At 43.5% G+C, this 27652-nt stretch overlaps 1 protein-coding gene and 1 pseudogene across 2 annotated transcripts in view; both read left to right on the forward strand.

The window, feature by feature from the left end:
* astn2 (astrotactin 2) overlaps positions 1-27652 on the forward strand; it is a gene marked incomplete at both ends in the record, with an annotated part of 632381 nt that overhangs the window by 159343 nt on the left and 445386 nt on the right. The gene's annotated exons all lie outside the window — the stretch shown is intronic.
* Positions 2777-27652, forward strand: part of LOC310795670 (desumoylating isopeptidase 1 pseudogene) — a 33249-nt pseudogene continuing 8373 nt past the window's right edge. Inside the window, exon 1 of the transcript in view lies at positions 2777-2887. The product of the transcript in view is annotated as a desumoylating isopeptidase 1 pseudogene (transcript). The remainder of the gene's footprint in view (positions 2888-27652) is intronic.

The raw sequence follows: 27652 nt of genomic DNA on the forward strand, positions 1-27652 counted from the left end.
AATGAGTTTATAACAGTGTAATCATCATTTTCCTTGACCTCACTACAGTGGTACAATTTGAACATGTCATTAAGATGTCATTAAGTGTAATTACACTGTCTCTTGGTTAATGTCAAGTTGTCATAACAACGACATTGACAGGTTATGTTGTCTTGGATAATGTCAAGTTCAATCTCAAACAATGTCAACTTAGCATTAACAATTAATTAATTAATTAATTAATTAATTAATTAATTAATTAATTAATTTACCGAATGATACTTAATGACAACAGTCATATTCCTAATGTTCATGACAGCTGTCATGTCAGGGTTATGACACTAGTGTCATGTCAGTCTTATGCACACCCCTGTCAAAGAAAGTGTTACTGAAATATTGAGTCAACACGGTTCTCATTCCCAGGTCGTCAAAATACTGACCGACCACCAACCCAAATCATCAGTACTTGACGACCTGGGAAAATGAGAACCGTGTTGACTCAATCTTTCTCCAAAATCACATAATGCTGTAGCTCCTTTAACATCATTTAAACCAATTCAGCCTCTTAATAAACAGTATAGATGTGATTAGTTTCTCTAAAGCAATGTCCCTCATGGTGTCACTTCTTTGGTATGGTAGCCAACTGGCAGCAGTAAGGCCTTCAGCTGGGAGCACCCACTGCAGATTTCTGCCACTGTAAGATCAAGATCATTAGCATGCGTTTTCTGTCATCAGATTGCGATCAGATTGGGCTTGACCACTTGAAAGTGCAGGTGTAAACGCCCCCAAGACACATTGAAGACGGATTGCGATCTGATCGGCCAAACCACCTCCGGAGGTGGTCAGGGACCAGGGTTGGGGAGTAACGGATTACATGTAACGCCGTTACGTAATCTGATTACAAAAAAACGGTAACTGTAATCTGTCACAGTACATTTTAAGATGTGTAATCTAGATTACAGTAACGGGGGTATAGTAACGACGTTACAGGCGGGATTACATTCGCCCTTGCCTCTTCATTAATTTTACAAAATAACAACAAAAAACGGTGTTGCCCACATCACAGTATAGCACATGACAGTAGAAGCGCGTTACGCTGCCACTTATCTAAATAACTTAAATCAACGAGGGGTATATATAGGCCCAGGATGACATATATGTTTCACATAGGGTGGTGTTTTCATTCGATGTTTTATTTGGTCCAATATTGAAATGTCCTACAATTGCAGGTTGTGTTACCATTACACATTATTTAGATCGACCTTTATTTCGGCTCATTTGGTTGCTATTTAGTAGCGAAATGGATAAGCCCAATGCATGCTGGGACAGATGAGGACGAGCGAGGCGGAGCAACAGCAGCAGCTGCAGGCAGCAAACATGATGACAGAGGCACCAGTGCCTGTGGTGCCTCCTCCCACGAGTGCATTCACCACGTCATGGAAATATAACAAGCATTTCACTTTTACGTTCGCTCAGTGTTTAGACAGATCAAGCGTCTTCCACATGGATTCTACTGAAAATGATATTTTCAGTAGAATCCATGTGGAAGGCGCTTGTGTGTGGGGCTGTCAGCTGAACGTTACGAGCTGCCAGGCAGTGGAAAATCTGCATGCCAACTCTGCATGGGGCGAGAGGTTTTTACTTTCACTTAGTGTTTCACGTCGTGTTTCAAGATTAAAGCAACAAGCTGCGTCTTCCACTCCACATCATGAAAAATACCCATAACGTAAATTAAAGTGGTCTTAAAAATAACTTGTTGTATTCTCCTTAACTTCATGTTGGTATAAACATTCTTATCTGGTTATCAATGGTAAAACATGCTTCACCTAGTTAAATAAGGGTTTTAGCCAGGACTCTTGACCAGGAGGACTCCCTGGAAGAAGAGATCTTGTATCCCAATGGGACATTCCTGGATTAAAAAAAAAAAAGTAATCCAAAAGTAACTGAAAGTAATCCCTACATTACTTTTAAATAGTGGTAATCGGATTACGTTACTAAGTACAATTTTTAACAAGTAACAAGTAACTTTAAGGGATTCCTATTTAAAAGTAACCTACCCAACCCTGTCAGGGACGCTATTGTGTACACATTGAACACAAGTGTAAATGCAATGTGTCCTCTCAATCTGGATACAGCAACTTTATGCGGATTGAGAGGACACCCATTTTGGGTGATCAGATTGCAATCTGATCACCCAAAACGCATGCTGCTAACGCCAGGTGTAAATTAAATCAGTCTAATGTGGTCAAGTCTGATTGCAATCTGATGACAGAAAACGCATGTTAACGCCAGGTGTAAATGGCCTCTATCATGTATCTATGAGGCCATTTACACCTGGCGTTAACATGTGTTTTCTGCCATCTGATTGCAATCAGATTGCAGAAATGGGTGTCCTCTCAATCCACATAAAGTTGCTATATCCAGATTGAGAGGACACATTGCATTTACACTTGTGTTCAATGTGTACACAATGCATCCCTGACCACCTCCGGAGGTGGTTTGGCCGATCAGATTGCAATCCTTCTTCGATGCGTTTTGGGGGTGTTTACACCTGTACTTTCAAGTGATAAAACACAATCTGATTGCAATCTGATGACAGAAAATGCATGTTAAAGCCAGGTGTAAATGGCCTCTATCTATCATGTATCTATCATGTATCTATAAAACAACATGAACTCAAAGACCTCAGATATCATATCTATCATGTATATATAAAACAGCTTGAACTCAAAGAGCTCAGATATATAAATCTGTTGTCTCCAGTGGTAGTTAGTTAGTATCTCTGCTCCTGCAAAGCATGGCTTTGTCCATCCGTGGACACTGCGAGTGCCAGATCCCCAGATGGCTCAGCCTGGACCTCTTTGCTTTGGCGCTGGCCAGTCGCCCCGTTTACTCAGGAGCCCAGCATGTGCTGCTTACATTTTGTCAAAGACAAGCGCTTTTTCCTCCAGTCAATCCATTAATCCACTCTGCTAATTAGAGTCCAGTACGCCGTGACTCAATGATTCACATATGGTGCGCAATAATAAGCCAAAACGACGTTTCCTGCTCAAGCTCCCATCCGCTTGGAACGTGTCTGATAGGACACCGTCTTTCTTAGTGTGTCCGTGGTCCATATCCGCTGCTGCCCCCGTCTGGCTTTGCCAAAGCCGTCGGTCGTGCATCTGTCTGCTCAGCAGTAATGTCATGTGGAGTTAGTCCAGGTGAGAGGCGCCATTGACACCGGTCTGCTCGTTTTAGATGTGGAGGTGAGTCGGTGGGTGGCCCCACTGACCCTCGCTAACCATAGTCAAGTGTGTCAAGAAGACTTTGAGCAAAGGGCAGGTATATTCTGCTGTTAGTGTGGAAATTGAAGTGACTCTTCAAAAAAGATGTGCAGAGATATGCCAAAATAAGTTTTTTGAGAAGGACTCCAGGGCTCCATCTAGAAGCATTTTAGATCCTATCCTGTTGAAGCTGAATGCACCTCTGCACGTTGTGTCTTTAATAATTGAAGGGGTGCGTTTGAGTGGGATCACTGGTTCTTCATGTCATATTGAATTATGCATGCCCAATGCTTTGCAGCACTTTTTGTGGCATTAATGGCATCTTGTCCCCCCGCCCATCATTCATCATTCTGAAGCAATTTACACTTTTGAATGCCTCCGCCGGCGATGGCCGTGGCCGGAGGCATAACGTTTTCGAGTTGTTCGTCCGTACGGCCGTTATGTCTGGTGTTCGTTAACACGATATAACCCCCTTGACACAATTTCAAATTTGGCTCAAGCGTCCACTTGGACTCAAGGAGGAACTGATTTAGATTTTGGTGGTGAAAGGTCAAAGTTCAAGGTCACTGTGTGGCCATCAAGGAAGTGGGCGGGGCTGGGGAAAAGGGGCTGCATCTAGGGATAGGAAAGTCTTAGAGATTCAAGGGGTGGGTGGGGGGATGTGGGTGGTAGGAGGGGGCATGATCAGTAAGGGGGCGGGGCTAGGGAAAATTGGCCATAGCTAGGGATTCATAGCTTTCAAGGGGCGTTACGTGCTGCCGGGAACGCCCACCTGGCGGTCAAAAAACAAACTTGTTCATTCGCTGCCAGCCAAGTCGACTAGGTTCTCACGCAGTGTTTGTTCAGTCGTTTGTACACACGTCTTTGCGGCCAACATTTCCTCAAAGGTAAGCTCAAGTAACGTTACAATAATGATTAAAATACCCCGTTAACGTTACTTGAGCTTACCTTTGATGAAATGTTGGCTGCAAAGACGTGTGTACTTTGATGGTAGCCATTTGCCCTCCCCAGCGACTGAACCACGTCTAATCGCACAAATCCACAACCTCCTCCTGTCTGAGTTTTCTTTCTCCGACGGCATTCTGTAAAAGCACAAGCCAGGCGTGTCTCCTTGTCGGTTTAGTGCAACCGATAGCACAACAGGTAGGCTATGCGGCACTTTGGCTGAACAAACAGCGTGAGTCGACTCGCAGGCAACGGAATGAACAGGTTTTTTTTTTACCGCCAGGTGGGCGTTCCCGGCAGCACGTAACGCCCCTTGAAAGCTATGAATAGGAAGGTCATAGAGAGTAGGGGTTTAAGGGTTGATCGATGTTTCAGCCGTTCACCTCCAGCTCAGCAGCAGAGGGAGCAGCTTATAGATCAGAAGACGGTCAGATGTGATGTTCTGCTTCTCAGACATTTTATCTGGAATTCTGGATCCATCTCAAAAGAGAAAAAAAATAGTACAAATAATTGATATGGTCGATATCTAATTGATGGTTGTCTAAAGCTTTATTTTACTCACACTCAATGTTAGATGGATAAAGTGCATTGGCTTTCTTTTGTCCACCAACCATCATTTAACACGTATGCCTTCATGGTACCTGGACCAGACAGAAGTCTATGATTATCACTAAAAATCAAACACGCATCTAAAAAAATAAAAATGATTGAAAAATAATTATCTAAAACTTTTGAATAAATCATGACGTTTACGCTCAAATATTACCCTCATCTCTCTCACTGTTCTCTCTCTCTATCTCTCTCTCTCTCTCACACACACACACACACACACACACACACACACACACACACACACACACACACACACACATGCATACACATTCACTATAGCTAAACATAATCACAACAATTCATTCAATGTCCTGGCACATTTGCACTCTGACCTTGTGGGTGACTTATCCCTTTAGCCGGCACAAATCCACAAGAGTTCAGTGTGAAATGTTCAGTTGAGTCAAATCAGTGCCTTTCTCTCTCCCTTCTCTCTCCACTGTGAGTAAGACACACTCAAATCCATTGGTTCCCTCATGAAGTCTATTGACTTTCTATCTCTCCCTTTTTCCAAAGCAACCATCCTCCCTAGCCTGCTCTCTTGGAGGCCATCATCAGCCATTCTCGGAACAGTCAGTCCCACCAAGTCAAGCCTGCGCCCGTCTATAAATGGAAAGACAGAAAAGAGAAAGCATTCGATGCGAGAAGGTGATGGGTATAAGAGGGTCATTTCTGCTCGACTCCCTCGTGGGAAGAGAGAGACAGAATGAGAGAGGAGAAAGAGCAGTCAGACACGGGGTCAGAGAGGTCAAGGCTCTTAGAAGCCTGTCAGTTGCACTAATCACCAACTCTAAGTCAATGTTAGCAGACAATGCAGAAAGTGACCGCTGTGCCCTGCCGCCGCTAAGAAGAGAACGAGAGTTTTAAGTTTGGAAATCAGCAGAAGTCTACCTTTTTGGTCGCCTAATGTACATTACATTACATTACGTCATTTGGCAGACGCTTTTATCCAAAGCGACTTACAATAACACATTTTTTGTCCGCAATAGAGCAATCAACTATGCAACACAGTCTATGACAACTACAACTTCTGAAGGAACAGTGGTACAAGTTTAGGTTAGTGGTACAAGTTTAGGTTAGTATATATATATATATATATATATATATATATATATATATATATATATATATATATATATATATATATTTATTTATTTATTTATTTTTTAATAAAGAAAGAGAGAACGAAGTTAGATCAAGAAGGGCCCAGATGGAGCCTGAAAAGGTGAGTCTTTAGTCTTTTCCGAAAGATCGGCAGTGATTCAGCCGTCCTGACCGAAGGTGGAAGCTCGTTCCACCATTGAGGTGCCAGGGACGAGAAGAGTCGAGATCGGGATGAGCGACTTTTGAGCCCCCGTAGCGAAGGAGGGGCGAGGCGACCTGCACTGGTGGAGGAGCGAAGGGAGCGCTGGGAGGTTTGGAACCTGACCATAGTTTGCAGGTACAGGGGAGCTGTTTGGTGTGCAGCCCTGTAGGCCAGTACCAGTGTCTTGAATTTGATGCGGGCCGAGATGGGAAGCCAGTGGAGCTCCTGGAAGAGGGGAGTGACGTGAGAGAATTTGGGTTGGTTGAACACCAGACGGGCCGCAGCGTTCTGAATGAGCTGAAGCGGTCGGATGTCGGTGGCAGGTAGCTAGGTACAAAAACACGACATGAAACATTATGGTTTAAGTTCGAACATCAGGTTAGCATCATCGCCGTAGCACTTTATATCGATTCACTACATACAATACTGAGGTTGCCGTTTGCGTGAGTGAGTTTTATCAGCTAACTACGCAGCAACCAACTCCGGTCTATGCTGTCAGCCTGTCACTGTTTGTTGGCAGGCAGCTGCTGGGCTCGTGCGGGTACGGCACACGCGCGCCAGCGCAGACGCAGGCTGCTGACTGCAGTTACTCGAACGGCCACCGGTGGCAGTAAGAGTCGGAAGTTACACATGACCTTCGTTTTTATTTTTGTTTTTGTTTATTTAACAAAATTAAAATACAGTGGTAAAAGAATACCATATAAATGGCATTGTCAGGGATAGCACGATAAAGTCCAGGACTTGTTTCCATCGTGGTCCCTGGTGGGCCATCAGTCCAACCCTGCTCTCAAGGTGGTTACAGTCATTAGACGAAGAGGCGGGTGACTTTTAAAATCATGTAATTAGTCTTAACTTTCATCCTAATTGGCATTAAAAACATCTTAAAACGTTTTTGATTTAAACTTGATGAAACTGACTGATTTAAGTTAAATTGTAGCTCACATTTGGTTACAGTCACCAACACCTGAATAAAACAGTTGTTTATTTAGTTTTCACCATTTCTGCTCCAGACACATCCTTCTACTTTACCGTATCTCACAAACAGTCGGGCATTTTCCAAAAGATGCATCACAACCGATTTATTTTGATGTCTCTGCTTTCCCCTTTGTACAAATCAACGACATTTGAATACAGATGTGATTAACTCCTGTCCCACCTGTTTTATTCCACGTGGCTTCCCAAAGGTCTCCAAATACCACGCATCCTTTATCGGTCTGTCGTCTCTGACAGATGACCCCATTCAACTGTACTCAATAGTGGTATCCACAGGGACTGCTGCGCTGTCTCACGGGGCTGTGCCTGGCATAGGCTTTTGTTATGCAGGCAACCCAACAAATGAGACCTGTCAATTCTGTTCCTCGGCAGGAGTCCCATGGCTTTGGGAATGCATTGGACAGCATAGGCATCGTAAATCAGGTGCAGCAAACCCATGCAGGATGGTGGAAATCTTGGGTACTGCAATGAGGAACCTGAAATTACTGTCAAACCCCCCACACTTACTCCTTACTTACTCATTTACTTACTTATAGTAGTCTTATCATAGCAGATGACGATGTCCACTATACTGCCTAGTGTGTGTCTTCTGGTGGTTGTAATGTCCAACGTGTTGGATTGGTCCGATGTGCTTCAGTGTAGGTTTGGCCATGGGCACAAGTCCTTATCTGGACTCCAGGCGATGCTTGGCCCTCTTCTCTTGAGCCAGCTCCACGTCTAGGTGGCAGATACTGTGCCAGGGCCCTTTTCTCCTCAGCCAGCTGCACTTCTAGGTGGCAGATACTGTGCGAGGGCTCTTTTCTCCTCAGCCAGCTGCACTTCTAGGCAGTGTTGGGACTAACGCGTTATTAAGTAACGCGTTACAGTAACTAAGTTACTTTTTGCGGTAACGAGTACTGTAACAAATTACTTCATCAGTAACGTAACGTACTTACAATTATTGCGGTTTAAACAGGCTCGTTACTCGTTACGCCACGATTCTGTGCGGGACCTATAGCAGCGAGGGTAGAGAGGAAAATGCGAGTCTGACGGCGGTCTGATGAGGAAGTAGGCTAATCGTGCGGCACTTCTATACTTTCTAATGTTACTGGACCAAATTCTGATAGTGAAACGGGTCATTTTGCGCGAGCTGTGTTGTGTACGGTAGCGGTGTTCACTTCACACTGCTCAGCGAGTCAGCAGCATGGAGCCCTTTCCTCCTCGCTTCTCTCAGGCTGTCTGTCACCAGTGCCCTGCTGCACCAGGCAAGCACAGCACTCGTCTCTCACTTACAGATTCCCCTCGCGTTGGAGGGTGTTCACGGTGTGTTTCGCGTTGTTTGGTCATGAAATGGGGAAAAAATCTGCTGCCTTTTGGAGATGAACTGCTATTAAAGGCAGCCGCGACGAGCGGCTGCTTTGGGGCTCTGCTCTGTCCCTATCTGCAGGCAGTGCTGGGCTCTGCTGCTCACTGTCACTCCGCTTTTACAAACGGTAACCACAGTGTTTATGTTGTTCAGCCAGGATATTATAGACTACTGATACAGTTGTTAATTATACAGTGCCAAAAGTGTACTGGCTACTTTTTGAAGGCAATAATAAATATGCCTCAATGTTGTCTTGTCCCACACTGTGCTACAGCAACCCCAAAATAATGTGTGTGCATTAATAAGAGAATTGAGAGTTTAAAAAAAAAGTAACTCAAAAGTAACTTTCCTAGTAACTAAGTTACCTGGGAAGTAACGAGTAACTTAAAGTAACTGAGTTACTTTTCAGAGCAGTAACTAGTAACTGTAACTAAGTTACTAATTAAAAGTAACTTGCCCAACACTGCTTCTAGGTGGCAGATACTGTGCCAGGGCTCTTTTCTCCTCAGCCAGCTGCACTTCTAGGTGGCAGATACTGTGCCAGGGCCCTTTTCCCCTCAGCCAGCTGCACTTCTAGGTGGCAGGTACTGTGCCAGGGCCCTTTTCTCCTCAGCCAGCTGCACGTCTAGGTGGCAGATAAAGTGCCAGGGCCCTTTTCTCCTCAGCCAGCTGCACGTCTAGGTGGCAGATAAAGTGCCAGGGCCCTTTTCTCCTCAGCCAGCTGCACTTCTAGGTGGCAGGTACTGTGCCAGGGCCCTTTTCTCCTCAGCCAGCTGCACTTCTAGGTGGCAGGTACTGTGCCAGGGCCCTTTTCTTCTCAGCCAGCTGCACTTCTAGGTGGCAGGTACTGTGCCAGGGCCCTTTTCTCCTCAGCCAGCTGCACTTCTAGGTGGCAGATAAAGTGCCAGGGCCCTTTTCTCCTCAGCCAGCTGCACTTCTAGGTGGCAGGTACTGTTCCAGGGCCCTTTTCTCCTCAGCCAGCAGCTGCACTTCTAGGTGGCAGGTCCTGTGCCGGGGCCCTTTTCACCTCTGGCAGCTGCACTTCTAGGTGGCAGATATGCTGCGCCAGGTGGAGCTGTCTGCAGCTGCAGGCAGGCTCAATCCCACAAGTCTTCACATACGTACACACACACACACACACACACACACACACACACATGCACACACACACACACACACACACACACACACACACACACACACACACACACGCACACACACAGAACATACGAGGCATATACCTAGGCTAGGTGGCAGATATGCTGCGCCAGGTGGAGCTGCAGGCAGGCTCAATCCCACAAGTCTTCACATACGTACACACACACACACACACACACACACACACACACACACACACATGCACGCATGCACACACACACATGCACACACATGCACGCACGCACACACGCACACACACAGACCATACAAGGCATATACCTAGGCTCATGCACGCATCAACACACTATACACACTCATCTGGCCCAGATTCACTAAAACCTTTAGAAATCTTAGCAAAGTCAGCACTGAGCGTTGTGACAGGTGCAGTTTGCCTAACCAATTTCAGGATATGTTATGCATCTTTGCATGCTAAAGCTTTTGCATCCATGAATGGCTTTATGATGTAAATGATCAACACTGTGTCGACCTACATACTGTCTGTATGTACAGTACAGCTTCATAATGTTCCTTCTGCACGGCTTGACACGCACTTTTTGAGGCTTACCTTTCACTTGTCCAGGCACAGTTATTTTACAAGAATTTGTTTGCGAAGGAGATATTTCTCCAATAGTAGGAAACACTCGCAGACTGTATTTGCCTCATCGTCGGTCATGTAAAATGTAAATTAACTTATCAAACAGACTTTTCACAATTCACTCAGTTCTGCTGAGAAATTTGGCATCATGTTTCACAAAGCAGAATACAAAATGCTAAAATGGCATTGCCAAATATGCTTGTGTGGCCGTTAATATACTGTACCTGGCAGCTCACCCAAGTCAAGTCTGTGTGGGAAACACTGGACTTTTCACTTGTCCGGTGGGGCCAGTACATTTCTCTTCCACTTGTCCAACAAATAAATCCACTCGTCATCCCCGACAAGGGGACACGTACGCCTTGATGTGGAGCCCTGCTTTCTGGGTCCAGATTGAGTATCAACGTTTTTGACATCCCGGCTGGCAAAACTGTTCTAGTCAAATCTCTTTCGCGGTTCAACTTCTACTGAAAACACTTTTCCCCAAACCATTCCACTTACTCATTTGTGCAATAGGCCTACATGATGTTGCAGCCTTTTAGCGTTTGGATTTGAGTTGACATCACAGAGAAGGAAAGAGAAATGTGTGTTTCTCCTTCCTGCTTTTAGTTTGTCAACCCGTCAAAGAACAACAGGACAGGCTATGATTTCCACACAGGACGGACCTCAGCGTCAGAGGAAAGTGTGTTTATCTGTTGAACCAGTTGCCATGGTGACTGACCTGACAGCACATAGGTTTGTTCTTACAGAGTGTTCTAGTCTTTCTTTAAAGATGTCTGCCAACACTGAGTGACTTGGCTTGTGTGGTAGAGCTATCCTTTTGTTTCTATGAAAAAAATATCCCTGACATCCAAATATTATTTTCATAGTCCTAAATTATACAAATGAATATAGGGTACATTGACTGAATGCTATCTCCATGCCATGATGCTATGTGAGTTATTCTTTAAACTTAAACTGTTTTCTTGATTGACTCATCGCCTGGTAGAAACTGCGGTTGCGTCTCCAAGCTGTGCATAGTCATTATAGTGGGTGGAAGTAATTCCCTTGACAGATAGCTCCTCCAGCCAATCAGCGCCACCAAATCCAGTCCTTCAGCCAATCCAGCGTCGGGTCTAGTCAAATCCACATCCATTTTGGAGCGGGCTTTATCATTGTCGAGGATGAGGCTTTTTAAGCTTTCTTGGCAGAGGTGTCTTGGCAAGACGATCGTTTGGTTGCTGTACGTTCTTCCACGGTTGCGCAAATGAAACTGAAAGAGGTTCAGAATGGTTACCGGTGGGCGGAGCTTGGGCGTAACAGGGCGTACAGACTGGACTGCTTGTTCAATATGGACTTTGAACAAGCTGCACCAGAAAAATATTCTGGAACTGAATAGCGAAATCTAAGGGAATCAGCAGATGGAGCCAGAGAAGGAAGAGGAAACCCCTTATATGGACGGTCCCTGCTGGAAGGACCATATATGGACTCATTTCCCCATAGAATTTGGCTTAGTTTAGCTCACATTGGGCCCCAGATTCCAGGCTTCAACAGTCGGCCACCTGTGAGTGGTGATGGATTAATTAGGTTATTATAAATAGAGAAGGTTAGGGACATCTAGGCAGGATGGTTTTGAATCCATCAGAGAGAGAGAGAGAGAGAGAGAGAGAGAGGAAGCTCTTCAACACTTAAAACAAGTTACTTCAGTGCCTGACCTACAGACCTATGGTTGGGAAATAATAGACAGCTGCATATTCGGGAGTCTTAAACTGAATATCCTGTAATAACTCAGCAGCATTAACTTCCAAAACACAATTGAGTGGGTTGAACTTAAGAAATCTGCGTGTGCCACAGATCTGAGTAGATAAACGTATCAAAGCATTAACCCAGGGGTCTTCAACCTCAAAAATGTGTTGCATTTTAAACGTGGCCCATAATAACATTTCAAATCCAGCGCAACACCAGGATATCAGGATTGACACTTGTTTTTATCAACAGATTACACTAAAAAGGCAAGAAGAAGTAAACAAGGCGTTTCACATAATTGCGTCATCAGATTCGCTTTGTAAGTCATTTTTGTCAAAAGTACTGTAGCTTATTAATACTTGGAGTTTACTCAATGCCGTATTATTATTTCTGGTCTGAAATACATGATAAAATACATAATTTTCACAAACTATTTTGACCAAAAAATGGCAGACCCCTCTGCAGTACCTCTGCGGACCCCCTAGAGGTCACAGACCCCCGTTGGAAGACCACTGCCTTAACCTATAGGAGAGGAGATATCTATAATGTAGGGAGAACCTTGTGCCTGGCCCCATAGCTGGAGGGCAGGCAGTATCATGTTGTTTGCCTCCCCTGCAGCAGAAACACATCTCTGTGCAACTGAATGAGAGCCAGACCACCAGCCAGTAGTGTGATCATCACAGACCATAACAACAATAGTGTTGTTTTGTTAAAGGGCACTGGGTATTCCAGCTACTGTAGCATGCAGCATATACTAGAATTAAGTAACAACTGGCCCAGATCCCAACTCCCCCAATTGAATCCGTATTTGGAATACTGTTCATGAATGGTACTTCCTGTTTAGTCTGAGGCAAGAGGGATGCCTAAACAACTGCACACGTCTCCAGTCAGATGAGCCAAAAAAAGCCGTAATCCAAATCTCCACAGGTGACTTGAATTAATTAGCTACAGTTACTGGTTACTTCTCTCAAAAAGTAATGTAATACCTCTAAAGTTACTAGTTACTTCAACGTAATTAGTTACTGGGGAAAGTAACTTTTGCATTACTTTTAATATTCAAGATTCAAGATTTTTATTGTCACTCCGTAGTACAAGTATCACGTGTGACATTCTTGTGCTGTAGGCTCCATTACAACATAGTGCAAAAAATAAAATAGAAGATATATAAATAAAAACAAGAGGCAACGGGCAATAGAGCAGTAAGACATGCCACAGACAGTGGCGTATTCACTGCCCATAGTGCAAATGGCATGAACATACTTTAAACATAATTAAACATAATAACATTCTGTTAGGTGCAAATAGCGTATACCTATACCTAGCGATATCTGCTTCGATTGTTATTAATGCACACATTATGTTAGTGTTGCTGTGCCACAGTGTGGCATTGAATATTCACTTATTGGGGAGGCTTATAGCCTATCAAGGTCATTAGCCTCTGGGGCTCTGGCTGCTGCTGCTGCAGCTCTCTCCCCAGACTAGGTCTGAGCATCAGAAACTGGATAGTCCTCTGAAGTTGTCTGTTATTTTCATGGCCTAAAGTAACTAGTAACTAGCCCAGTTACTATTTTAGTAACTGTAACTGAGTTACTACATTTGAAAAGTAATTAGTTCGATTACTAGTTACTGCAAGAAGTAGTTAAGTTACAGTAACTAGTTGAAAAAAAGGGAGCTGGCGTGCTCTGTCGTATGTGTGTCTGTTTGTTTGTTTGTTTGTTTGTATCCGAGGTGCTCTTGGTAAGGGAACAAGAGTGTCGCCTTGGATGCGCTTGAGACCACCACACTGTACAAGTAAGTGGCCTCTGGCACTATATTATTACAGTAACTAGTTACTTAGTATCTAGTTACTCCCAACACTGGTTCTTAGTGGAAATCTGCTCTGTAGCCAGGGGCTGGAAGTAATGATGTGGGGTGCTGCACCACCTGGGTACAGTCTCAAGGGCTTGTGGAGACTTGGATTATTCCAGGTGAACAGCATGGAAGCTATCCCTTTGGAATAATCTGATCCTGTCAGTGGTAAAAAAAACAAAAAAACAATCTTGTTTAGTGCAGTAGAATGTGGGAAAAGCGGCTGCCAACTGAAGCGATCTTGCTCAATACGGCACCAATTTCAAAGATCTCTATTCACATTACTTAGTTATACATTAAAAAAGAAAATAAGGTCCACGTTGAAAAATACCTACATTCTCCTTTAAGATAGAGGAAACATGATACAGTAAATTCTTTCAAAATATGTGATTGGGTCAGCACAGTGTCTGTCATTTAAAAAAAAAAAAAAAATTATATAAGTTTCCATTACAGCAATATTTTCATTGTGCTTTAAGTGAATTAAGACCATGTACTGTAAGGAGATACAATGTTGCTCTCTGGCTGCTAAATGTATCTCCTCTTCAAAATCTGATTTTTTCCCTAACCAAGATGGGTGGTTATAGCAACTAACCCGCCTGCTCAGAAAGTATGATATCAAACACCAAATCAATAATCATAATGCCTTTTCCACCAACCTACCCGTCCAAAGATAATCAGAGATGGACATTTTCTGTCATGACTAATTTATTCTGACATTGGCATGCTTTCACCACACAGTATGACACAAAGTGCTGTAATAATCGATGTCAGAACATCTTCCAAAATGGGAAGAAGACAGCAATATTGTGATGACAAGTCTGTAATCATTATTATCCTGTCAGCAGCAAAGAGACAATAGAGACCCTTGTAATTACACTTCTTTCAGAATTTCTCACAAACCTAAAGTTAACTTTGCATGCTTCTTTTTTTTTGGGGGGGGGGGACGTTATGCCTGAGGCAGCAATTTAGCTTGAACAGCACTTTAAGTATGCACATTAGACTTCATAACACCAGGAAATATTAATGACTCTTATGGGTATGGGTAAAATATTTAATCAAATGGGTTTAATCGCCGTGCTTTTTGAAACGCTATTAGTAGCATACACTTGAGTATTTTCACTTTTTGCCCAGCATGTAATTTGCTTTGACATAGACTGACATGCAAGCCTTTTTTCTGCGAGAGAATTAAAATGTGATTGAGCTGAGCTTTGCTTACAACAACTGTTTTCAGAGTAAATACCCAAGCCCCCTTATCTAAGCCATATTTACAAAACCACTTCATTTTCCTGTTTGCACTCAGCAAAGACTTAAGGGGATCCTGGCTTGTCGTACGGGTTCGAGTAGCTCCTGCGTGTTTAATACTCGGGTAATTTTGCTAACTACTTTGTGGATTCAACCTCGTGTCCCCGGATTTGTTTGAGAATCTGCATTTCAATGAACTAAACCAATCTATCATACCAATAATTACCAGGCTTAAGTTTTCTGAGCTCATGATTGAGGCGGAATTATTTGGTGCCAACACTTCTAAGTCGCTCTCTCAAGCACTTCGGCGAGACCGCTACAATTTCTTTCCGGAATGAGAGAGATGAACAACCATGACCCGGGCTTGAATCGATGTCTCGTTGAAGGTTGAACCATGTCTATTTGAAGGTTCTAGTAGTGCACAGTAAATCGCATAGAGCTCCTCATTGCTCACCATGCACCACGCTCACAGGGAAAATGTGAAAGGGAGTCGGAATTATAAAATGTTTTTGCTCCAGAAACATTTCGAGCGGATTCAAAGACAGCCTCAAAATGTTCTATATTATCTGCTGTCTCCTTGTCCTCAGACGATGCTCTCGTTGGCCCCGGTCAGTTGAACTACTCTGCCATTAGCAGTGGCTGGAGTTAGCAGATTACAGGACAGTAATTAAAAAAGTCTCAGAAGGAAACTTTTGCACAATGGATATACTGTGGATCTTTCACTCACACCACCACCCTATTTGTGGCGCGGTAGTCTCATCACGCCTGCCTGGTCCTCCTATACTGTGTATAGAGAGGCAAAGTGACCGCCTACTTCCTGCTTCAGCAGCACTGTACCAGAGATTTTCATCCGCCATTTATTTTCCCGTACACATTTCGTAAAATGCGTATAAAACTCGTTTTACTGGTTCAAACCAAACGGTACAGATGTATTTAGAAACAGGAGAGATCGCATCACATCTCACTGGGACCAAAACGTTCAAAAAATGCGGCTTTAAAGAAAATATTTTTTCGATGTTGTTTTTTGAAGTTTTGGTCCGAGTGAAATGTTTCTATGGTCTCTCCCGATTATAGCGTTAGCTGAACCATTTGATTCGACGAAGTACAACTCTTTTATAAGCATTTTACGAAATGTCTATGGGAAAATAAATGGCGGATGAAAATCTCTGGTACAGTGCTGAAGCAGGAAGTGACGTTCCACTTTGCCTCTCTATAACATGCCAGCCTTCATATTTGAATAAATTATCCACAGTGTTACTTTTTGTTTACATTCTCTCCATGTTTGTTCATACATGTTCATATGCCTATAGATATACATGCCCTTGTACCTAGATGGATACACATACACATGTCCCAGTTCACATATCAATGCACACATATTTTTTCTTAATATGGACATGCACATGTAAGCTAATACCTCTCTACTAATTCCAGGAACCTCTGTCTGTGAGTGAGTGTGTCCTTGGCATATCTCCAGAACCGTTCGTCCGATCAATGTCACACTTCCCTGGCGTGTTGATGGGGACCCGAGGATGTGCGGTGTTGGATTTGGTGCAATACGGACACGCGACACGTTTGATATTAATACACTTTTGAATAAGCAAGCGAAGAGCGAGCCGCTGTTCAGCTCTCTGTCTGAGTGCAGGCAGCGGGGGCTGTTTGATATAAACACCGTCACGTCACAGCGGGTCGGGGCTTCAGGGCTCCGACTGGCTGAGGAGGCAAAGGCACACGTCCCGCTCAGTTATAAGCTGCCCGAGAGGGAAGAACGAGCACACGCAGGAGTACACACACCAGGCGATGGGAGCGCAGCCGCAGACATGTTTGATTGGCAGCAGAATCAACCAATGGAAGGCTGTAAACTGCTTCTACATCCATTCATCCATCCACCTTCAACCGTCGTGGAGGTAGCCGTTCCAGCAGGGGACCCCAAACTTCTCTTTCTCTGGCCACATTAGCCAGCACTGACTGGGGGATCCCCAGGTGTTCCCAGGCCAGCGGGGATATATAATATCTCCACCTAGCTCTCTAGGTCTCCTCCCAGCTGGATGTGCCTGGAACACCTCCCTAGGGAGGTGACCTCCTTACCAGATGCCCAAACCACCTCACCTGGCTCCTTTCTATGCAAAGGATGCAGTGGCTCTACTCTGAGTCCCTCACGGATGACTGAGCTTCTCACCTTGTCCCTGAGGGAGACGCCAGCCACCCTCCTGAGAAAACCCATTTTGGCCGCTTGTATCTGCACTCTTGTTCTTTTGGTCATGACCCCATCCTTCATGACCATAGGTGAGGGTAGGAACGAAGATCGACCGGTAGATCGAGAGCTTTGCCTTCTGGCTCAGCTCTCTTTTCGTCACAACGGTGCGGTAAAGCGAACGCGATACCGCTCCCGCTGCTCCGATTCTCCAGCCAGTGTATCAGAATTTCTTCTTACACGGTCCGGAGGAGAAACACTGTAGGCAGTGGCTACCGGTACTAGACTGAAGGATTGTAGCTGTTATGTTACTATAGAAATGACTGAGTGAGTATAAAAACACTATAGGTAGCAGTGTGGCCGTGTGCTTATATCACTCTGTCCGCGACCACACATTTCAATTTTGGCACTTTGATCATGAAGGTTCTCTAAGCAAAATAGGCTACATTTGATTTAAAAAAAATACCTTTCACATTTTCAGCAGCAGAGAAGCATGAGCTCTAACAGTCCTCAACAGCTTAACCGACCAAGCATGGCATTTCATGATCTGAGTGTGTTGGCCCGCCACAGCACAGTAAGGGAAACACTGGATTTATGTAACAAAGAAAAAGAAAAGAGAGAAACAAAAAACGAGCCGCAAAAGCCAAGGCGAGTGGAGCCGCAGAGGGAGAGAGGAGAGCTCCAGCTGATGTTCTGAAAAACCATGAAGGTTCAGGTCTTTCACAAGTTTGCTTCGGGCAGTTCTCAGTAGCACGTCTGACGAAGCAGACGCAGGCCTTCAGAGTAAGGAAGCCAGCCGTTCAGCAGCACAGGGTAAGTTGATCTCAATGATCTGATAGATGCTGGTTTGCTCTGTCCCTGAAGCTGTAGAGTGAAACTGAAACTGTAGAGTCAAGCCAGCGCAATGCATTTTGGTCGTTCTAGTAAGATTCCCCCATAGAGTGATATGGGGTTTTCACTGGTTATAGCCATGGTCTAGTCTGGCTCCAATTTCAAAAATAATTGCACATTCTATTCTACTACATAGATGACCTAGGTTTAATAAATCTCAGGAATTTAACTTATTTCTGGAAAAAAGTAATAAAATACATTTTGACATCTTTTCATGTCATGTCTTTATTTTTTGCACCAAATTATGCAAAGTAGTATCGATAAGAGTATCGATAAGTATCGGCATTGATAAGCAGTACCGGTATCGGTGTCGATAATATCCTAACGATAACCATCGATAATGTTATATATGTGTTTTCAGTGATAATATAATGACTAAACATTCAATAACAATTCAATCAAATTAATTCAGCTCAAATTGCTTCAGCTATTCTATTAGTAGGATGAACCAGGTGAGTCCAGAGCTTGCAGGCTATCTTCACACACACACACACACACACACACACTAGCGGCAGCTGTGGGTTGGTTACCCACTTCACCTGCCCCTCACACCCCGGCCAGACTACAGCGACGCTTGGTGCTTGCAGCTTGATTGGCTGTCTTGCTTGTATTTCCGTCTTCAATTGGTCGATTTCAAAAATGTCCCCTCCTCTCGCCGCTGCCGTCCGCCGCTCGATGCCTTGCAAAGCATGCTGGAATACCTGGCTACGCGATCCAATACAAAGTGAATGGGCAGCAGCGACAGCCTGCGTCAAACGTCACGCAAGTGTGGCCGCACCATCAGACATGTCCTGGTTTTTGGGGTCACGCTGTAGGAAGACTCCACAGTGTGTGTCTATCTACTTTTCAGATGCTTCTGTGTTTTGCACTAAACAGTGTGTTTTCACCATAATGCACAGGTAGCTATTGAATGCCAAACCTAACAATTTAACATTTTATTTAGTTACTGGTGAGTTGAAAGAAGCAAACAGACCAGCCAGCCATTAAACAGATAGTTTGATCATTGCGCTTTTCATTTTGAAAGCATCATGGCTATTAAAAAAACACCTTCTTATCTATGAGCTAAACAAAACAGCCACCGGCACAGTAAATTAAAGCTTGTCGGATAATGTTTGTGTTTGTGTACAACGCGTTTGCATTTTGCTTTTGTTTCTGCTTAACACTGCAGTGGAGTTCAGATAATGAATTCATATTCTGTCAGTTTTCCACTATGTCTCATTATGGAACTCGACCTTGTTTACACCTGAAGTCAGACCATCAGCTTGTGGAAGGCTTATCTGCTTACCTCCCTGTACCCCCTGTCTCTCTCTACCTTTTTCCTCCCCCCCCCCCCCATTTCTTCTTCTCCTCCCAGTTCCAGGGCAGAATAACATGTTGACTCGATCACAGTGCCCCCTCTCCAGTCTCCCACCCCCCGTGTCATTGCACTCCTCCTCAGCTGTCTTTGCTCTTAAAATCCCCATCCTGTTAACATTGTATGAGGCAGTCCCTCTGTCTCCTTCCACTGCATTGGTTTATTCATATGTTAGGTGGCTGTTTCATCGAGTGAAGGGAATTCTGGGTGGCCCTTGCTGCAAATACAGCATAGTTCCATCTCGCTCAGCATTCCCCTTGGCCATTTCCATTGCCCCAGAGTTTGGCTCACATTGATCGTGAACGCGTTCACCTTAGTACATTGTTTTTGCCTTCAAACCTTCAAGGACTATATCAACAGTTAAAACACAATAAGCTTTAATATACTCTGGAAATCTTTTGGAACAGTGCGGAGCACATAAACATTGAGAGATATATTGACCATTACTTTGTGGGTGAGCAGCCAAAACCACATTTCAAAAAAGGCTCATAAAGATGGCTAATGAGTTGGCACGCAATTGACCCAACGATATCGATTTGAAGTAACCGCTTGGTCCTTACAGCTCCATCTGTCCAGGTTTGGCCTGCGTTTCGTCTCGGACTGCCTCTGATGTTGAATCACATTACTAGGGCTACTTCCTATCTCAATAGGTTACTTACTATTCCTGGATTTACTTTCTGCTAGTCCCTTCCTTCATGGCCAATAATCTCCCAATAATCTAACAAAGCTAGCTAACAATATAATAAAGCAGATGATTTCATCAAATCTTCAGCCAATAATTAGTCTTGCAGAAAATGGAATAACGTGTTAAATGATTGGCCGCTCATTACAGTATTGGCTTGTTCATTTAGCTCAGTAATATAAGAACCTAAACCTATAATGAGATAACGCGCTGAGACCTCTTCACTTGTCTCTTTTGCACATCGAGGGAATGTGGATAAAATAAGTGTGAGGTTGATGCATCTTCACACTGTGATAATCATTTGGATTCATGTATTTCAGTTTGATAAGAATGACCTGAATTTGACTCTGCCATTCTATGGTTATTATGGGCAGGCTTATATGCAGTCATACACGTCTAAGTGTCTTTGCTAAGTTAACCACAGGTTGTGTTCTTTATCAGCCATAAGTATTCTATGAGAGGGGTAAATACTTTTAAGTTAAGTCTGTACCTCATAACAATTTATTATCTTTATATCTGCATATAGACAATGCAAGTCTATTGTAAGGCCATGTCTACATTCAGCCGTTTTTTAGGGATCTGCACTTCGTTTGCATCTATCGTCTACAATACCTCTATTGTTTTGAGTGTTAAACATGAAGACTCCGGTCTCCGGTGGCCGAGCCCGTCTTCGTCATCAAAATCCGGGTTGGAATGTTACTGTAGATGTGGAATATTAAAACGATGCAACTAACCTACTTGTACCCGCCTACAAACGAGAGAAGAAGAAAGTGTGTCGCACTGGTGACACACTTTTGGTGCGAGTTGAGAGAAGAAGTGCCATTTTGACTAACGTTACACTGTTTCAACATGGATAACCAAATTCTGACCTTGTTATTTATGATACAAAGCATTATGGCGGCACAGCATATTCTTCTTCTTTTACTTCTGCTCTTTGCTGCCCTCTCGATGTGGACTCCAGTACTACACATTGAGGCACGTGGATGCCCAGTGTATGTGACACGTAATGTAGCATGGGTCTCACAGGAGCCTGCACTATAGTGTAGACTGGGAAGGCTGTAACTGCGGTGTTCTTGCAAACGCGCTAGTGAAGATGTAGCCTAAGTGTGAGTTCAGTCTGTCACTCACTACTGTATAAACATGCAGTGGCTTATGACAAGTCAGTTTCATTGCGGATTGAGCAGAGCATTGAGCACACACACACACACACACACACACACACACACACACACACACACACACACACACACACACATTTGAAATATTTATTTTTGTCCACATAAATACAAGTGGACATAAACAGTAATAGTGCAGTCAAATGCTGGGAGTCAGTCAGTTACATGAGTGCCTAGACGGCAACCACAATAATGCATACACATAAGAAACACACAGGATGATAACATGGCAGGTTGATATATACAGTTATACTGTAATGCAAGATAGCGGTCAGTATCCACTTCATGGGTACAAAAAGCTGCGCCTCCTCCATATTGAGCGGCTTCCGATCACAGTAGATATTTGAACAGTATCTCGCTAACTGCTTGGCCCTTCTCTTTGGGAGACCAGCCATCTGAAGGCCCCTCACAACCAGCTTATGGACATGACCTAGGCTACCAAATATGAAAACTAGAAGTTTACACCTGTAGCCCAGCTGTGAAATGGTCTGTTCTAGCTGTTGGTATTTCATCATCTTGGTTAGAAAGGCCTCCTCTAGGCTGTGGTCAAAGGTACAGCCAACCTCTAGAACAAACACCTCTCTACTAGGCAACTCTGATCATATAATTATTTGAAAGTCATACATTATTCAGGCAAGACAAATGGTTAAGAAGCCAAAAAATACCGATATTATTGGCAAAGCTTATTATATCAACCCGGTCAATATTCTATGACATTATCAGCTTGATTACAGTTATTAGATGATTGGCAGTTATGACACTATTAGTAGTTATGAGCTTCTACATGCCCTCAATGCATTCGTCTTTGTTGTTGCTCTCTGTAGTGCTAAATGATGTGATCAGCTGCTGCACTGTGTGTTTGGCTGCTCTGTTCATTTGCTGTTCCTTTGAACCTTCATACAAAGCCCAGTGCACTACTAGAGATTGCTTCAGCTCTGATCGATGGAGCAGACACCAGGGTCCAAAATTACCTTTTTTGTCCGGCGGCCAAATAGCTATAGCGAATGTTCAAATTTCACCTGCCAATCAATAGATTACCATTGGGGGTTTGTTTTGTTTTGTTTTGGCTGCTGAGTGAAGCAAATCTAACATTCAACTTGCATATCTGACCAGCATGTGGCTGGTGGCTGCTGCTAATTTTGGACCCCTGATCACTGTAAGAAATGGCCATGGAGACTGGGGCAGTTTTCACCTTGGACTGTGCTACAGAGACCTTATACAGGTTTATATATCATTTTTTTTTTTAATATATATATATATATTTTATTTAGCAATTTAATTTTTTTAGAACACAGAAAAACTAAAAAAATGAACAAACTCAGATACAGGAAAAGAAAAGAAAGAAAAAACATAAAAAAACACACAGTGCCACCAGTTAGATACAGCTTGAAAATATATATAAATTGTGCTTGTAAATATAAATATATATATATATATATATATATATATATATATATATATGAGTGGGATTTCACACAAGGGAGAGAGATCGGCCGGGCGAATCACCCATCACCCCTAACCTCGTCAAGGTAGGCCAGAAACGGGCCCCAAAAGGTTTGAAATCTCCCAGGTGAGTTGGTTCGCAAGAACCTGAGCCTCTCCATTCGTATAACAGAGATCATGTCCGCCAACCACAACTGAAAAGAGGGTGGAGAGGGGGACTTCCATTTCTGCAGAATGAGTTTATTGGCAACAATTGTCTGTCTGTCTGCCTGTGTCAGAGATTGTTGCACAGCTGTAGGGAAGTCCAATGTTTATATATGATTGATTTAGAAGTGAACTGCTTGTGAATTCAGTCCTTGTTTAAGATGACAGTTTACTTTGCAAAACCTTGTCACGATAGACCAGATATGTTTCAACTTGAAACAAAGCTGTTCATGCACATGCTACACATGTCCATATCCTAAATTAAATTGCACTTATAGCAACACATATTGTTAATTGTAGCAGCTATAACGTATTAACAAAAAAAATCCCTGGGTGACTATACACAACTGTACTGATTTACTTGGGGCAAAAGGAAAGAATAGACAGTCTTGTAATTAACTCCCAGCTATGTATCATGGGGAAGGGTGACAACCCTGATTTGGTATTAATCAGAACGTTGCCCCGGGCTAGCGTCACTGTGCCAACTTGGCATCCATTTCTCATCAATGATGTGACATTAGAGACGTGTAGCGTGACATTAGATCATTACTCTCAAGTCAGCCAGCTGATGAGACAGGCTTATGAGCTCAATTACAGTACAGTAAACACTTGAACCCGCTAATGACAATCATCATTTAGAATGTGATGGTGGTGGGCCGTATCTTATGCCAAGGGCCAGGGCAAAGCGTTATCTTTGCTAGTTTCTAGCACTCAAAATCTATCTCCCTTTTTTAAATTTTAATTACCACTGGGTCAGTACATCAAAGAACGTGTTTCAGCGACCCAGTGGTAATTAAAAGAAAAAAGTTTTGAGTGCTAGAAACTAGCAAAGATAACGTTTGCCCTTGCACTTGCACTGGCCGTAAGATATGGGTCACATATCAGTGAAAGGGATGACGATCAACACATTGATTGATTGATTGATTGATTGATTGGTTGATTGATTGATTGATAGAAAACAATATGTACTTTGTTTTTTGTTAGATTAGTTTTATTTTATTTGTTTTATTCAAAGAAAATAGTGAGAAATAAATACAACATGCAACTAAATGCAGATTGTGCAAGTGAGGAATTGTCTCACCTAATTACAATAATACTGCACACACACACACACACACACACACACACACACACACACACACACACACACACACACACACACACACAGAGGAAGAAATGAAAAGCAATAATATAATAATTAAAAATGAGTGCCCTCAAGGAGGCATACACCATAATAAATATTAAAGAAGAAAGATCTATCTACAGTAAGCATCATGGCGGCATCATTGTGTTTTTAGCTCTGTCAGCCGGCTCTACGTTGCATCTCGTAACATTTTAACCCATTGAAATCGATTTTAGTGGATTCATTTATTTAACACTATTTTCTTTATCACAGCTCCATTGGTTTTATAAGATTTGGGTTTTCTTTTTATTGGACTATATTCTGCTGCCAGCTCGATAGCCAAGCCACTCTATCTATCAAGCTATTTGCTTTGCTAGGCTCACATTTAGCCTGTGGCCAAGCTGAACCAGGTTAACTGCAACTCTGCCCCGTGAGGACTGTGTGTGTACTGTCAATGTACTGCCGTCATTCACACTGGCACTAATGACAATCTGAACTCTTGAAACAGGAGTTTTATCTTCTTTTAACGCACTTTTAACGCACTAAAGTCCAGTGGAAAAGATCTTTTGCTATGGGCGTTTTAGCAGACTTTAGCAGACCTCCACACTTGGCTTCAATCCCAATGCATTCGTTTGAATTATGGTTTTATGGACAATTTTAATCTTTCTGGGAACAGTGTGCTCTTTTCAGAAGGGGTCTCCACCCTAACCACCATGGCTCACAAAAAGCTGGCTGGGAACATCTTTTATTCGATCGCAGACACACTTGATGAAGGTCTGCTGCTGACCGAAACGTCTCTTCGTCCAATAAAATATATTCTCCAGAGAAGGCGAGACAGTGTATGGGAGTTTCTTTTCTTCTTTTTATCCCATTTTTATCCCCCATTAGTGTTAATTTTAATTTATTTATCCTGGTTGCTGCTCCACCCTCTGCCGATCTGGGCAGAGCCGAAACTGGCTCCATGCTCCCTCCGAGACATGGGCAGTTAGCCAGCCGCTTCTTTTCACCTGACAGGGGAAGCTTCACCGGTAGGACATAGCACGTGGCAGATTCACGCTATTCCAACCAGTTCCCCTCCCTCCGAACAGGTGCCCCTAACGACCAGAGGAGGAACCACATTAGCATGTTTTGGTGAATACTCCTATATGAAGGAAACCCCCGGGAGGCACGGGGAGAACATGCAAACTCCACACAGAAAGGTCCTTTTTGACGACCCCACCCGGGCAGTGGGCACTCGAGGACATGCGGACGGGCACGCACTCCTTCAGCGCTCACAGCGTCCCAGGTGGGAATCGAACCCAGGACCTTCTAGGTGTGAGGCGACAGAGCTTACCACTGCACCACCATGCCCCCCCAAGTACGGGCGTTTCTGTTCTGCTGGTTGCATCTTCCTCCGACACACCTGTCACACACTTGGGTGTGCAGAGACTTAATTCAACCGTATACAGCCATCACTCTGCCTCCCGTGACCTGACCACCTTGTGGCCATTAACAGAGTGGACATCACCGGTTGACATCCAGCCAAGTAACTACATTATAACTTTGGTTCCGTGTCAACATTTGAATATCGCACAGTTCTTGGTCTATCAGAAAAACAGTTTTCTCCCCCACCAGAATTCCTGTGAAAAGCTTAAATAATATAATGAAGCCAAGCATCAGCTCCAGAGGTGTCAACTCTCAGAATCTCAGCTTCAGGCTTGATCTTTTGAATGTTAGATCTCTCTCTCTAACATGTTTCTTTCTGGCCCTACCTTGAGGTTAGGTTAGGGGCGACGGGTGACTCGCCCGGCTGGTTTCTCACGGACCCCTTGTGTGAGATCCCACGCATAACATCTTTTGTTTTTCTTTGTTAGTGTTCTGAAATTTGCACAAATAAAATATTGGAAAAAAAGAGAATTTTAATATTTGGTGATTTTCTGTGTTGCCCAACACATCACTGATTTTATGCAGCTTATCGAGTCTTTTGACCTTAAATCAATTTGTTCCAGAGCATGTAAAGGGCCATACTCTTGACATTGTACGCTCAATTGGTGTGCCCCCTAAATAATATCGACGTAAAAGATATGCGTGTCAGTCTGACCACAAGGCAATTGTATTTGATGCTCTCCTACTTCCTTCTATACCTCAAAGCCATCCTCTGCACTCAACTCTTGCATTTTTAACGCAACTTCTGCAACTAAATTCTCTGAGGCTTCCCTTTGCAACTCACAGTGATACACACACACAGTGCTGTATCTGTCTAACAGTGACACACACACACAGTGCTGTATCTGTCTAACAGTGATACACACACACAGTGCTGTATCTGTCTGACAGTGATACACACACACAGTGCTGTATCTGTCTCACAGTGATACACACACACAGTGCTGTATCTGTCTAACAGTGATACACACACACAGTGCTGTATCTGTCTGACAGTGATACACACACACAGTGCTGTATCTGTCTCACAGTGATACACACACACAGTGCTGTATCTGTCTAACAGTGATACACACACACAGTGCTGTATCTGTCTCACAGTGATACACACACACAGTGCTGTATCTGTCTCACAGTGATACACACACACAGTGCTGTATCTGTCTAACAGTGATACACACACACAGTGCTGTATCTGTCTCACAGTGATACACACACACAGTGCTGTATCTGTCTAACAGTGATACACACACACAGTGCTGTATCTGTCTAACAGTGATACACACACAGTGCTGTATCTGTCTAACAGTGATACACACACACAGTGCTGTATCTGTCTCACAGTGATACACACACACAGTGCTGTATCTGTCTCACAGTGATACACACACACAGTGCTGTATCTGTCTCACAGTGATACACACACACAGTGCTGTATCTGTCTCACAGTGATACACACACACAGTGCTGTATCTGTCTAACAGTGATACACACACACAGTGCTGTATCTGTCTCACAGTGATACACACACACACAGTGCTGTATCTGTCTCACAGTGATACACACACACAGTGCTGTATCTGTCATGACATCCCTCCTGCAGTCACACTGACCAGCTAGTCACTCATCTTAATCAAACCTGTTTGCTACTCGATTCCATTGCTCCTCTGAAAAACATGAGGTCAAAATCTCCAGCTCTTCCCTGGCTCACTGATACAACTCGGGCCTCTCTAAGAGAATGGAGAAAAACTTAGTGTAAATTGGAGGCTAATAAGTTACAGATCTCCCGTGATATCTTGAGAAATCGGATGCTCAAATATCGGACAGCAGCTACTAACGATTATTTTCATTATTGATAAATCTGTCGATTATTTTCTCGATTAATCGATTAGTTGTTTGGTCTCTAAAATGTCACAGAATGGTGAAGAAATGTCAATCAGTGTTTCCCAAAGCCCAAGATGATGGCCTCTAAAAACTGTCACAACTCTAAGGTTCTCTCAAACCATATCATTCTGTCATTAGCCCCTCCTCCAGCCACAGCCTTGAAGCCTCCACAGAGAAGTGTGAGCAATTTGAGTTTGTTTTACTCTGAAGTTTGAAGATATCGTCTGATTTCACCTGCTGACGGGGACAGGCACATTCAGCTGTTTTAA

This window comes from Poromitra crassiceps (genome assembly GCF_964638095.1).
Source record: "Poromitra crassiceps genome assembly, chromosome: 21".
In the NCBI taxonomy this organism is placed as follows: Eukaryota; Metazoa; Chordata; class Actinopteri; order Beryciformes; family Melamphaidae; genus Poromitra; species Poromitra crassiceps.